Source organism: Limulus polyphemus, unplaced genomic scaffold, assembly GCF_000517525.1.
Source record: "Limulus polyphemus unplaced genomic scaffold, Limulus_polyphemus-2.1.2 Scaffold392, whole genome shotgun sequence".
Classification (NCBI taxonomy): Eukaryota; Metazoa; Arthropoda; class Merostomata; order Xiphosura; family Limulidae; genus Limulus; species Limulus polyphemus.
Window position 1 is genome coordinate 325,728 of NW_013666002.1, and position 12,465 is coordinate 338,192.

General features: G+C 30.7%; 1 pseudogene; it reads left to right on the forward strand.

The window, feature by feature from the left end:
- LOC106457920 overlaps positions 1-12,465 on the forward strand; it is a 119,963-nt pseudogene that overhangs the window by 102,512 nt on the left and 4,986 nt on the right.

Sequence of the window (12,465 nt, forward strand, 5' to 3'; positions counted from 1 at the left end):
TAGAATTCCGAAACGTTTATCCATGTCCCCTTTATGTCAATAAACAATGTTGTATATCATAAGTGTCGTAATCTTGTTTATAGTGCACAGCATTTGTTACCAATTACATCAAACAGTCTAAACATTGTTTGCTAATTTTGTCCTCACTAGCACTTGCTATTGTTTCTTACCTAGATATATATGAGATAGTCAATTGTATTTAGGTTTTACTTTTATATTTTAGTTAATTATTTATTATTTATGTTTTAAAATTCATATTTGAAGGGTTTAATCATTTTTGTCATATAAGTCAAATTTTGCCTCACTCTGCAAGGCTTACTTTACTAAGCGAGAGCAAAAACATTTTGCCAGAGGCTAGTATCTCTGCTGGTGATATCGTTATATCACCTATGGTGACCCATTGATGTGTGTTGAGATGATTAATAAATAATTGGTGTCCATTTAGTAGGTTCTAGAGGTTATGCACATTAAATTTGAAAACTGTAAGATAAAAAAAACGTATTTTTATACTTAATATGAAAATCACCTTGCACTTGAACTCTAAGTCTGAGTGCAAATAACTACAATAAATAATGAATTGTTTATTAGCAACAGTATAAAAAATAAAAATTAAGTATATTTTTCTGAAACTACATACCTTTATAAAAGTTCATGTCAAATGTCAAACAATTTCATCCACTAGTTTTATTTTTGGAATGAAATATTAAGAAAGTTATATTATGTCCTTGCAATGTAAGGACCCAGTAATCAAATGGTTAAGAAGTGTTGTCTCACAAGTATCATGGATGGTTCAGAAGATGACATCCTCTGGGATGCTGCTGCTGCTGTGGTAGATAGATGTTAGTGGTAATGCCATTTATGATGACAACGAGACTGTAGAGAACTTATGCCAACTATTTGAGGACAGCGATTCAGACTCAGAATTTGAAGGTTTCACCAAAAATGATTTGTAGTTTTGGATATCAAATGTTATTGTAATGTAGCAATAATTAGTTTAGTATTTCCCAAGCATGTCTAAATGTGAATGTAAATAAATCTTAAAAATCACAAGACTAAGCTTCTTGATCATTATATTTTAAAAATCATGTTTAAAGATGCTAAATATGAATGAAAAGTGAGACAAATGTCATTTATGCCTTATAAACAGAGTGAATTAATAAGACATACCATTGAAATGCATCATTTTTAGTAAATATGCATTATTGTTCACAATACGTGTCAGAAAAGATTGCTGGACTGGCTGTATAAAAATCCAAAGATTTATTACCATATATTATATCCACCATAACTTCTAGATAAATGTTTTTGGAAGAAAATGCATATTCTATTCAGAAAATTACAGTATATAGACATATGAATGTGCGTGTGTGTGTGTGTATATATATATATATATATATATATATATGTATATATATGTATATATATATATAGATAAGCTACAAAACCTTACCAACAAATATATATATCAAAGGAAGAATATTTAACAGCATATTTAAACTTTAGATGCAATAGAGTAAGATTTAATTTTCTGGAGAAAAAGAAAAGAAATGCAGCTACAAAACAAACATCCATTGCTGGGGCACAAATCATAAGGTGGGTCATTAGATGTACTGGCTTAATATCAGTTCTTTGGCCTCAAATGATTTAAAAAAAAGAAAGAATAAGAGAGAGAAGGAGCAGATATGGATGCTCACACCCACAATGTACCACATCTTTACCATCTTTCACTGCCCACAACCAGAAATGGGAATGTGGTTGCAATCTTTTTACATTTAAGTTAAAAAAAATAGTAAGAAAAAAAGAAATAGAATAACATACATCACTGGGGAGACAATAAAACTTTTATACTACTATTATACTAAACCCCACCTTTTGTTTTATTACAGCTCCTATCCTCGATCATGAGTATTAATCCTGCTGTATGAATTTAAACATATAACAACACCCAACCCTCATTGGATTAAGAACAATAGATTACTGCAATTATCCATCATGTTTCAACTATACTCAGCGTAGCTAGCTGTTTAAAAATTCTTTCTTCTGGATATAAATGTTATAAAATGTGAAAGTAAGTGATTTAAAAAAAATTATTGGTTTTTATGTCCAAACATCATATTGGTAGCTGGAATGCCAACTTCAAGGACAGTTTTGCTGTCTCCCTTAGTGATGTATAGCACTTTTTATTAATATTTTCTTTTTTTCCTATTATTGTTTTATTTCTTACTAATGTTTTTTACTTAAGTGTAAGAATAGAGCAATCACCTTCCTACTTTGGGCTGCAGGTGGTGAAAGATGGTAAAAATATGGGATGTTATGGGCTTGAACTTCCACATCTGCTCCTTTTTCTCTCTTTCTTTCTTTTTTAAAGTATGTGAGGCCAGCGAAGTTGAGGTTAAACTGGATAGATGATGTAGATCCAGTGCATGTTTTATCATACTTTTACTGGTATCTCAAAAACCAGGTTACATTAGAAATGACCCACCTTATGGTTTGTGCTCCAGTTTTTGACGTTTGTTTTGTAGCTGCATTGTTTTCTTCAGAAAATTAAATCTACCTATATGTATGTATAGTAATTTTTATCCATTTATCAAGTTCATTAGCTTGTCCTTTCATTCATCTGTTTCTTCCATCATTAGCTATTTATTCATTTATGCATATATATACTTGTATGTTTTTCTCTTGTTTGAGATAATTACTACTTTCTCTTTTTATTCTGTGTAGTGTAAAGTTTAATTTAAAAATGTTACATATGTTTTGCCTCATCTCATAATACTATGCCAACATTTGGGAAAAGTCTGTTTTTATTGTTTTATAAGAAATAAGATATTTTGTGGAGTAATAATATGAGAGTAAGTGGTGTTACTTATTTTGCTCAGTTGGTTTCAGTTGAAGAATACGAGCGCTTTCTACAACGAAGTATTGCTGCAGCTGAGAATGGTGCTGATAACAGTTTCCACTGTAAGACTCCTGACTGTAAGGGTTGGTGTTTTTATGAAGATAATGTTAATGCTTTCCTTTGTCCTGTCTGTGGTCAGACTAACTGCCTGACTTGTCGAGCCATTCACGAAGGTCGAAACTGTCGACAATACCAGGATGAATTAGAATTTCAAGCTGCAGGAAGTGAAGAAGCAAAGAAGACTAAAGAGTTCTTAGATGTATGGTTTGCAGTTATATCTAGGTTGAAATTCAGAACTGTCTTTTTTTAGCTGAACTACGATAATTACCTAGTTAGTAATATATTAAGACTAGCACAGTAGCTTTCACTTGTCTTTAGCAACTGAGCTTGTCTTACTGTTTCATATGTGTAGTTAAAATTGTACTACTATACTAAGGCTTCAAAATTTATTATATTAATTTTTTATGTTGAAACTGCAATATTGTGAAAGAACTTGTGTAGTAATTATATTGAATACAATATTCCAGTCATGAAAGATAAGATATTAATGACCCTGAGAAAATTGTGCTTTAAAATTATTTAAATAACATGTAGGATGATAAAAATAGTAAAGTAATGAAAAGTGATATTATTCCAACTCGTTAAGTCAGTAAGGATAAAGCTCCTCAGTGGGACAGCAGGAAGTCTACAGATTTACAATGCTAAAATCAGGGGTTTGATTCCCCTCAGTGAACACAGCAGATAGCCTGATGTGGCTTTCCATTAAAAAAAAACATACACGGTAAGGAGAGGTAATTTCATACTTCATTTCAAGTTTGTATCAAAATCTACCTTTGAGAGATTTTCACTATGGTTCTGTACTTTTCCTGTATAGCTATGAATGCATTAGTAGACATTTCACATTTTTAGACTTGTAGGAGCTTGTATAGTGTTAAGTGAGGTGTGAAGCTCTGAAAAAATAAGTGAATAAGCTTGTTAGTCGAACATAAAGCATAAAGTTTCACTAAAATGAAAATTGTTTGGTAATGGATAGTTAAAATAAACTTGGGAAAATGATGAAACAAAAAGAAATAAAATGAATTTCTTAGTATTTGTATTTTTACTTTTTTCAGAGAAAAAGTAGCTAATTATTTGTGCCTTTTTTGTGTTTGAGATCAGCTTACATTTTGTAACTTTAGGCTATATGTCTTTCTTAAAACATCAGTAAAGTTTCTACATACCCAGTCTAATCTCAGCCATATTTGCAATACAGTTGTGAGATGAGTTGACCATAGACAGTAAATTTAGGTTTTAATAATTTGCTAATAATTCTGTATACTTTCATTTCTGCTTTAAAAAATGAACTAGGTAAATGATTGTTTTCTGTATTTTCCTTGCATTTCATGAGAGTATTAACTAGCATTTTCCAGACAAATAGGGCTAAACTGTTTTTCTCTTTATTTGCAGACCATGTTGATACAAGGAGATGCCATGAGATGTCCAAAATGTCAAGTGATTGTGATGAAGAGATGGGGATGTGATTGGTTAAAAGTGTTCTGTTTGTCAAACTGAAATTTGCTGGGTTACTAAAGGACCTCGCTGGGGACAAGGGGTGAGAAGAACTTTCCTGTTTAAGATATTGTGAATGGATTGTTCTGCTTATAGGTTAGATAAGATTATTAGAAGTTTTAAGTATTAAAAAATGTGGTTCAACTCTATCAAATTGGAAAGTATCTTGTAGTGTCCAGTTGATGAGACCATGATTTTTTCATGGTATCCCTACATGTGGTATAACAAATTCAAATGAAAAATAGCATGAAAACTAAATGCTATATTTTAACCTTTGGGAAGATTTTTAGATGTATCAGGATATTTTTTTTTTCCACTTAGTATCTATACTTTTCATATTCCAGAACACCAAACATCAGAGAGAAATTCCACCTATGTGTTAAGTACAAGCCTTCAAATGAGGATGATTCCTATAGATTGTGAGATAAATTTTCATTTTTTTATTTTCTTCCCCATTTTTCAAATAGCTATAGAACATTTTCTACAAATTTTTTGAACTTGGAATTAATACTTAGGAAATATTTTAAATGCTACTACAGGGCTCTGGAAACCATATTTTTGCTGTACAGTAATACCTCTGGTAACAAAATAGATTCATTCCATGATACTACTTTGTTGTCAGAAACTTTGTTACGAGAGGCATATATAACACAGGAAACAGAGGTATGCATTTCAGGACTTCAGAAAAGGGGGTACAATAGAAAACATCATTAAATACAAACAAAAATAAGCTTAAAATGTGTCTGAAAACATGAAATATGCATAAAAAAAGAAATACATATTATATATACATTAAATAAGATAATAAACCAGTAAAATATCACTCCCTGTTGACTTTTCATTTATTTCAGTCTGAGATATGATACAGAAAAGGCTAATGTTTGATTCTGAAACTCACTTGTCAATTTAACTTCCTGCAGATTATATTATAGAAATATAATTAATTTATCTTGACACCATGAATGTCTTATATTTGCATAAAAGATCTTGATAAACCAAAGTAGGACCATGTTTCGTACAGATATTACCTATGAATTCATCAAAGTACACTACCTCTTAGCACACTGTCATTAATCATAGGTTAGTATCAGCAAAATCTATCATTAACTGATTTGACTAGTATCGGAACATATTACCAGTTAGAACAATTAGTTTTCCTTTTAGCCTTTACATGTTTTATGAATATTTTGTGCTTATTATAGTAAAATTTATATTAATTAATACTTTGTGCAGGTCAAAATTATGTGAACCTCTAATTTTTGTTGATTCCAACCATATTTTGTTTATGGACAATTAACATTAACCTTTTTTTTTGTACAGTATCTCAAACTGAAATAACAGACCTGTTATCTCATTGTTTGTGTTATAAAATTACTGCTGTGTTTCACGTGACCAATAAACCATTTCCAAAACTCTGATGTCTATAAAACAGGGATAAAAATAGAGAAAAGTGGCCTGATACTATGTGAAGGAAGAGGTTAAGGAAGTGTGCATGAGGTTGGCATCAGAGCCTGAAGTCACTAACTTCCCAAAGAAGGGTTAAATTTGTTAAGTATACCAAGAAGCCTATTGATGTATATATTGGTGCACTGTAAAATCAGAAATACACATAATATTTTAGTACTACACAGATTATGGGGGAGGGCTAGCATTTGTGAGCAAAACATTAGAAATATTGATCCAAGAGTCCTGCAGTAGGGTTTAAAATGTTTCAAGGTACCCCTGTACCAATTGCTAATGCAAAAAGAAAAAGAAAAATTGATTAAAAAGTTCAATGGGTACTATAAATTGTGTAAACAAACAATACAAACAAAGGAAAATTTGCATTAGAGGCTGTTGGAGTTGTCCTCTTTCAGAAGCTCCTATTTATCATATAGGTGGAATTTCTGTATGGTTTTTGATGTCGTGGAATGAGAAAGTATCAATGTATATAGACTAATTGCAAAAAAATATCTTGATACATCTTATAAAATTTTCAAAAAGGTTACAATTAAGCTAAGACTCATAAATATTTTGCAACATTTGTTGTTGTTTTTGTTATGTAGTTACTGTGGAAATAGTTTAAAAGAAAAGGACAATCACCAGGGTAATTGGAAACTTCATTGTCACATTTTTTTTAGATCAGCAGGCATAAGGATACAATATCTTACTAATTTTATTTTGTTATACCATACTTAGGGGTATCTCAAAATTTAAAACCCTTTTACTATGTTGGCCACTGATCTGTTTATAGAGATCTAAAAAATAAATAGGTTATCAGAAAAATATTACAAGTAAGATTGTTTGACAGTTTTTAACTTTGACATCATTTGATTAGAAGTTATTAGCAAAACATTGTTATTTTGAAAATTTTGTGTTGTTTTATACTGCTATTGCAGTGGATTCTTCTAGCAAAGCATATGGTGACTTCAGCTTTCCCACCTGAATAACAGAGGAACACTGAAAGCAATTCCATATTTTTCTAGCAGTTGTAAAGTTCCAATTAAATATATGTGATGTCTTTGTAAACATCTATTGAAATGACAAGTTACAGAAAAAAATGTGTTATAGCAGCAGCATTTTAACTTCTTATCTGTGAAGAACAAGCAAAATAATAAATTCTTCATAGATGAGTTTTGCCTCAGTGGTCATGCCCAGATAATATTTGTTACTCTGAGGAAGAGCCAAATAAGAGAATGTTAGAGATTTAACATAATGCAGTCATATTTTTGATCTTAAATGACCATCATGAACATGAGAGATTGAAATAGAGAAGTACATTGATCTAAATTTTTTCATTAAAGTTTACTTTGTTTACAAACTAAGTGACAAAAAGTAGAATCCAGCTTTAAACAGATAAGAAATATGTGACTTTAAAATAAACACAGAAACAATGTTTCAATTGTACAATAAAAAGTTGATTTGGCTGACAGCCAACATTAAAAGACTGTTTCGGTAGCCTTACACTGCCATCATTAGGAGTAAAAGATATACGCAACAAGCATGTAGCTTTATAAGGAAAATGCTTAACTCATTGTAAACTTTAATGCTAGTATGAATGTTATACATAAGAAATCAATATTTCTTTGCAAGGCTGTGTTTTAGCACCAGCTAACCTTTCATCTCTATTTAGCAAAGAATTAGTTAATTTACAGCACAAAATTTCTGTTGATTCTCTAATATTTAATCCATTTTATGTATTAGGTTCATTTGAAATTATAGTTTCGTGCCATTGTATTGAATGACCTGTTTTGACATATTCAGCGTGGAAATTAGCATCTTTTTATTACCTACATAAGCTTCATTTTCATTAAGAGAATAAATTAATTTATATTTAGTTTGACCAATATATTTCTTATTGCATTCATGCCTAATTTCATATATACCTTTTTATCTCTATATCTTTTGATCTTAAGTACTAGAAAGTATTGTTTTAATTTTGTTAATTGGTTTGAAAATAGGAATAAAGTATCAACCATACTGTTGGTATGAATGTGCTTTGTAGTCACTATGAGAAAAACGTATACACTAGATAGGTGAAGTGAAGCACATTCACACCAAAAGTATGGTTGATACTGTATGATATAGGTCCAGCTTATCTCTGTGGTTAACTTGTGTTCAGGGTTTCTAGTGAGGAGTGGAGTTCTCTGAAACTAGAATAACCCAATAACACATGTTGATCAAAGTGTAGATTGAACTGGACCTCCCTTGGACTTAGACTTCAAGATTAAACAATTTTCATAAAACTAAGATTATTTATTAGGAATAAAGTATGTTTGCTGAACACACTGGCAACTTAGCTAGTTACACATTGTATGTATGGTAATATTACTGTACTATACATTTTCATATCTTTAGACACTGTTAATCTTGTAACAGGCTGGCCATGTGGGCTGTTCATTGGAGCTCGAATTTACCACCAGTCACACCAGGTTTATATTAAGTCCAGTTATACAATCACGAGTGGAGTACACAAGAATCGACTCTGAGACTGAGGTTCCAAAAAAAGAATCAAGATTTATTATATATGTATATATCCAAAATCAAAATCCAATGTTTACAGCAAATACTTGTTTAGTTTATCGAGCAAATCCTCTATAATTCTGATCAAGTTGCTTATTACACTCAACAAACTATCAACTGGAACACTAGAAGGATTATATTTAGACATGCTTAAGTTCTAAGTTCCTTTCATCATTCTATATTAACTATATTACTCGATCAAGAGAAATATCATTTATTACTTCCATTGGGGTTGAGATGGCATTTTGGCTTTGTTGCAGGCATGAGAGCTTCAACATCTTTTCAAACTTTCAACTTCTAACTGACAGGGTGGTTAGGAGACTTTTCTTTGGTCCTGGAGAACTGACTTTTCAGCTCCAGACACGAGTTTTTAAATACGTTTTTAATAATTTTGTGAGTGTTCAAATAGTATTTGCATCTACCTCCAGGTAGATCTGACACTTCATTGGACAATTTCTGCACATTCCTGGGCTTTTCCAGAACCACTTTTTGGTCATAAATAGTGCATCAACCCCCCAATTAACGTAAACTTTTGGATAGTTTGGAGGCATTGGTATGTAGACACCAGTCACATGACTGAATTCCTTCTAGCATTCTCACAGCTCTGCCAATGTTAGTTCATCCAAACTTCATTCTATTTTTCATCACCCAATGCTATGTTAATTAACAATTCTTTGCCTAGTTCTTGACCTTTTCTCAGCTTAGGCGTTCTCTCACGCTATCTTCTCCAATGTATGCATCGTACTTAGAGGCTTCATAGTTTTGAATTCTTTTGTCTTTTATTTAAATTTGTTTTTCTGAAGCAGTTGAATATATAAAAGTGCTTAATATCCACAAATACTTCAATCTAGTACACTGCTGAATAAAATTTGTCACATTTTTTTATGTATTATATGTTCAGTGATTTAGACATTAGTAAGGCTTTTTAATGTAGTTTAATCGAGTTTTATATAGTTTAAATTCGATGATGAGGAACCCACTTTGAGACTAATAATCAGGTACCTGATGATGACAAAACCTTGTCGAAACGTTGTACATTTGCTGTTATGTTAAACTTATATTAAAGTTTTACCTCATTACCCATTCAAGCCATCTCCAACCATTATTTATATTGTTTGTTTTTCAACTCAGTTGTATCAGAACCAATTCCAAATGCTTTATCTATATAAGTATGAAAAGTTGCTAGTTTTTGAAAATATTGGTGACAGATCTTTCATGTGATAGCATGGAGACTGAATATGATTTCTGATAAACAGATGTATAAATAGTTCTGTTATTATTTCTTTTAAAAAGTACATGTATGAAAGATAAGTAGTTATCTTGTTCAATCTCATACTTAATCTGAATAGATTTTTAATTCATTATTTCTATGCTGCCAAACCAAGAATATATCAAATATGAATATAATGTAACAATCAGGACTTAAAGAAGTATTACCAACAACATGTTTGAAACTATCCATACAAAGGTTGTGGAAAAGTGAGGAAAGATGGGTACCTATGGCTAATTCACTATTCTGCTTATAATACTTTTCATTAACTTTGAAAAAGGAACTTTCAATGCATGCTCTAGTTAAGTTAATGATGTCAATAATTTCAGTTTGAAAAATAGAAGCTTGAACTAATCTGTCCTTTTATAGAATCTTCTACTGGGACTTTAGTAATCAATGAAACTACATCAAATGATACCAATTTATCAAATGGATTGGTTGTTGGCTAAATTAGGTTTTTATTGTGCATTTTAAACATTGTTCCTGCTTTTATTTTAAAACTTTTTGCCCAAGTTGCTTTGATAATGAAATTTCAAGTATGTGGCTGTCAATTTTCATTGTAGATATAATTTTAGTTATTGCATTTTTGTTTCATTACAAAAAACTGCAAATTTTGTATAATTATTGAACAAAATTTAATAGAATATATATTATTGTCAAACTTTGAGCTTTATCAGTTTTAAGTGGTTTTGATTACATAAAAAGTCAGTACTAGTATTAATTACTATTTTAATGGGTTGGTTCAATTATCTATTGTACTACTTAGGGAAAAGGAGATACATCTGGTGGATGTGGCTGCGGTGTCAACGGTATTCGATGTCACCCTAAGTGTAATTACTGCCATTAGATGGTGCTAAGTAACCTGAAGGTAATGCTTTTTGTGGTTTTATTAAAACAAAATAAAAAAAATCCACTTTACATGTTAATTAAAATTCGTTTTATTAATATTTCTTTCAGTAGTTAAGAGTTGTGCTAATAACTATTTTTCCTTTTTATTTCTCTATTTCTGTGGAAATTTCATTAATTAATTATTTATTCATAAAAAGTATCATCCAATGGTTGAACAAAATCAATGAAATTTTATTATTATGGTTTAGTTCATCAATGCATTACCACCAAGAGGCAAAAAAAGTGTCAGAACTGATTTATATCTATTTCAGTTCTGAGTTTCTGTGAACATCGACCTTAAAAGCTAAGAATAAATCATAACAAAATTTCTGCTAACAAATAATCTTATATAATGTATCTGATTCTTACATGATCTATATCAGCCTTCTAGTTTTATTGCCTATAATTTTGAAATCATAGTTTGATTTAGTAATGACACATCCATTATTGCAAGATTTTCCTGAATGATTAAAAGTTAGAAAGTCATTCTCAGTTTTCATCCTAGCAAATCCCCTGGTGGGTAAGTGGTAAGTCTATCGACTTACAGTGCATAAATACGGAGCTCATTTTCCCGTGTTAGACAAAACACAGATAGCCAATAGTGTTGCTTTGCACTAAAAACAACATCTTCCTAGTAGTTCATCATTACATAAAGTTACATCCAGTTGTATTTTTATTAAAGGTCTTTGTATGGAAACTTGCAAAAAAATTCATATGTACTTTCTACCAGAATAATTAGAAAGGTTGTGTCACAGAAAGATCTTGTGGTAAAATTTCCACACATTTGAATTTTAGCTAGATAGAAATTAATTATTTTTACAATTCAGTAACTCTTGAGTAACCTTTGCACATAGTTAAGAATATTGTATTAACATATTTTGGTGAAAGTTAAATAGCTTTGAGATATGCTATATCACTGCTGTGTCTACACAGTCAGGAAAGGTGAAACATCTTTGAGATGTGTTCACTTAATTAGGAAAGGTAAGGAAATATTACTTATGTTGTCAAACTTATTTTAACATATAGCTAGGACAGTAAATCACCTTTTTTTTCTGCTCACAAAGTCTGGGAAGTTAAACTGTAAAAGCCATTTTTTGTATAGTCATGACATAACTTTTTTTTATCAATATATGGGATAGTTTAGCTCACTTTAGGTATGTTGAACACACTTTATATATATGTTTATTCACAATCAAACTAGTTTATGAAATTTTAGTTACATTTACATAATATCAATACAGTTAAGTGCATATTAGGCTCATTGAAAGGGCTTTGAACGTGTAAAGATTCTTAAAAAATGCAATTTCAAAATTTAAGATCAAGATAAATATTATGTTTACTTGTCTTGCATTTAATTTCAGTGATATTTCTGTTGGGTTTAATTTCATACTTTGCTTTAATTTTGATTAGTAGTGGTTGTCATGATTCAAGTTCAAGGAAGACTTTACTTTATTTAATCAACAAGGTGTAATCTTGGCTATGTGGGCTCTCAGTATGACGTCTGAGCTTGTGTATTAAAGAGCATGTGTAAAACACAGCATATAATCAGTCGTCCATCCTTCGACACTGTTTACAGGACTGTGACACAAATGTCACTTCAAAACACTTTAACATCTTGGTGAGTGTGGATAGTAAATAAATGCTATGCACTAAAGAAAATTTGTGGATACATAAGATGCATCCTGAATTAAATGTTAATCAAACATACTGTATAGGTATATATATTCATGTTTATATTTAATTTAGTCCAGGGGTCTGTTTAATTCCAAATTAACATTTATTCTGTGTTAATATATACACCTGGAAAAAAGTTAAGCACCCACGTGTTTTTTTCAAGTGATTCAGATTCGACGTTCTTGTG